Raw genomic sequence first — 3,225 nt, 5'->3', positions numbered from 1 at the left:
AGTCTGATGGTAACAAAGAGAGGAAAGGTAGTCAGAACTGAGGGGATTGAACTACCAGAAGGCAACATTGCAGACATAGAGGACAGTTACAAGTACTTGGGGATCCCGCAGGCGAATGGGAACCATGAAGAGGCCGCTAGAAAAGCTGCAACCACCAAGTACCTGCAGAGGGTCAGGCAAGTCCTGAGGTGTCAGTTGAACGGTAAGAACAAGATCCGGGCCATCAACACGTACGCCCTATATATATATATATATATATATATATATATATATATATATATATATATATATGTGTGTGTGTATATATGTGTATATATTTATGTCATTCAAGCAAAGCCTTTCCCACATGTTTACAGTCATGACTGCATGATGTCTCTCTTACGTACAATCATATGGTGGAAAGAAGCTGAATGATTTATTCATGGACTGTACTGTACTACTCAAGTACTGAATAAGAACTGCAAGTATTTTACTTTAAATGGGTACTTGAGTATTTCCAATTTTCTGCTCTATATCCATATTTTTTTCTAATCAAATATATTTAATTATAAGGTTTATTTGCTTTAGTGATTGTTACTTCTGAATTTTGTCTCCTCTTTTGTAAATTAAACTCTCATCTGGTGCCTCATAAAACTATAGATGAACTAGCTTAGCTTCCTACTACAGGGAGTGTCAAACATGTGGCCCAGGGGCTAGGAAAGGCCCACTAAAGGCTTCAATTTGGCCCACTGGATGGCTTTAGAAAATAATTTAAATAAGAGAAAGGAATAAATTTTCAACTCATAGCTATATTTTGAAAAAAAAAATCATTTAAAAAAATTCATTAGTAAAAGTCATGAAGGACCTTCACTTCTAAACAAGCTCAATGCTCAAAAACATGAAAGGAACTCGTCACAGTATACAATACAACTTTATTTGTATAGCACATTTAAAAGACCAGTGGTACACCAAAGTGCTTTACAATAAAAACAGGAAAATTAAGACAATAAATAAAAGACTATTAACAAAGTACCACATATGTCATCAGGTTAAGGGCACTAATTATACAGCAATAAAAGGGAATATAAGAACAAAGTTACTAAGAACAGATATAGCTAAAAGATAAAGTACATAAATAAGAAATTGAACCAAATATAAAATAGGGACACTAACTAAATGGAAAAGCTATGTTGAATAAATGAGTTTTTAAATGGGATTTAAAAGATAAAACGGAGTCTGACGCACGGATAGCTATAGGAAGGTTGTTCCACACAGTATATCACAAAAATGATGCTGTTGGCAGCATATTGTTCACCACAGCATCTCCAGACTCTTTCATTTCTGTCACATGTGCTCAGTGTGAACCTGCTGTCATTTCTGAAGAGAACAGTGCAGTGCCAGTGGCAGACCTGCTGACTGAGCTGCATGCCACTGGTTTATGAGCACAAGTCCCATCAAAGGACATTGGACTCTCATGTCATGCTCACTGAGTCTGATTCTACTGCTCTGGCAGTGTTCCCCCTCTTCTTCCTCGTGCAGTGGAGCAGATACAGGTCCCACTCCTGGGCTGAAGCCCTTCTATGGCTCTCTTCCACTCACTCATGTAGCAGCCTGTCTTCTGGTATCTCCTCCACACTCTTGAGACTGTGCTGAGAGACACAGCAAACCTTATTGCAGCAACACATATGGATTGTGCCACTCTGGAGGAGCTGTGAAAACTGACTGAGCTGCAGGTCTAATGCAACCTGAAGTGACAAGGGAACCAGCAAAAGGCAATGCTAAAGAAAAATCAGTCAGGAGGGATAAGAAGAGACCAATGTTCTGTTCAAAAGCATTCCCTTTCGGGGGGATTGCCTTTTGTTGCCTCTGCAGTGCACCCGTTGTCACTTCCATTTGCAGCAATGTAGCTGAAATTGATGCACAGTGCTTTATACTTCCCTGAAGTTTATCTGGCCTTGTGTTACACTGTGATGGTCAAGTGTTGCCTTATTTTTATTTTATTTTTTTGAGTAGCATAGTTTACACTCTTGTAGTGGTCTTTTTACTTACATAAAGGATCTGAATATTTCATGTACTGAATGATTCACTGCCTGGTTTGAAGCTGATGTTGTACAGAGGATATTTTTCCTCCATTTACTATTCTTTAAACAAATTCAGCTGCCACCAGAAACTGAAGTTGGCATTTGAGAGACGTTATATTTCACAATACAATGTCATATTATTTATGCTGTATCCACCTCCTGTCTTTTTATTAGTGACACTGTCTCCAAAACATAATTCCTAGCAGGTCTCACTACCATCTTGTAAACCTTCCCTTTTCCTCTCGTTGCTATCCTTCTGCCACAAATCACCCCCGACACACATCTCTACCTGCTCCACCCTGGCTTCACCTCTCTTTTAGTGCAATTCAATTAAATTCAGTTGCATTTATATAGCACCAAATCACAACCAAATTTGCCTCATGGCACTTAATATTGTAAGGTAAAGACCCTACAATAATACAGAGAAACCCCAACAATCAGATGCACACTGTCCCTATGTGTCAATTTGTGTGCTGTATTGTAATACTGTTTGCATAAAATGTATTTTGTACTAGCTCTTCACTGAAGTCGTGTCAGGTTTAATAGACCTTGTGGTCGGTATATAGAAACACCCATCCATCCATCCATGTCGTTGCAAAGGCTGTATCCTGTCCCAGCTAGGCTGTTGTTGAGCCACTCCCAGAGTGACCAACAACCATTCATGCGCACATTCAATAATACTAATAATAATTCAGTAATACTGAAATACATACATGTATTATCCATGTCACGCAGTGGGCTAAATCCTGTAAAAGTAGATTGAAAAATGCATGGAAGAAAACATGTTTGCTCTTAAAAATATCACAACTGCACATAGAAAAATACAGCTAGGGCCATAAATTACCTAATAGGCTGTTTAAAGGTTAAACTAATAATTAATATTGAAAATGTATTGTTGTGAATCTAATATTACTAAAATATTCCAAAAGTGTTGCTCCCTTCTGTTAAATGCTTTATTGCATGATGTTTATATTACTGTATGTATTATTTATTATGGATATAATAAATAATATATAATGCATCAATTATATAAGGATAATTGATGAACACTGATAATAGGCAGGCTGCTGTCCGTGGTACTGATCAATGTTTGTTTTGGCCACGCGGGTGTCGGTGCTACTCTCCAGGCCTGCAGGGGGCGGCAGAGCGCGCAGCTGCTACATTT

The sequence above is a fragment of the Neolamprologus multifasciatus genome, chromosome 20 (genome assembly GCF_963576455.1).
Source record: "Neolamprologus multifasciatus chromosome 20, fNeoMul1.2, whole genome shotgun sequence".
Lineage (NCBI taxonomy): Eukaryota > Metazoa > Chordata > Actinopteri > Cichliformes > Cichlidae > Neolamprologus > Neolamprologus multifasciatus.
Note: the sequence above shows the minus strand (reverse complement) of the source record.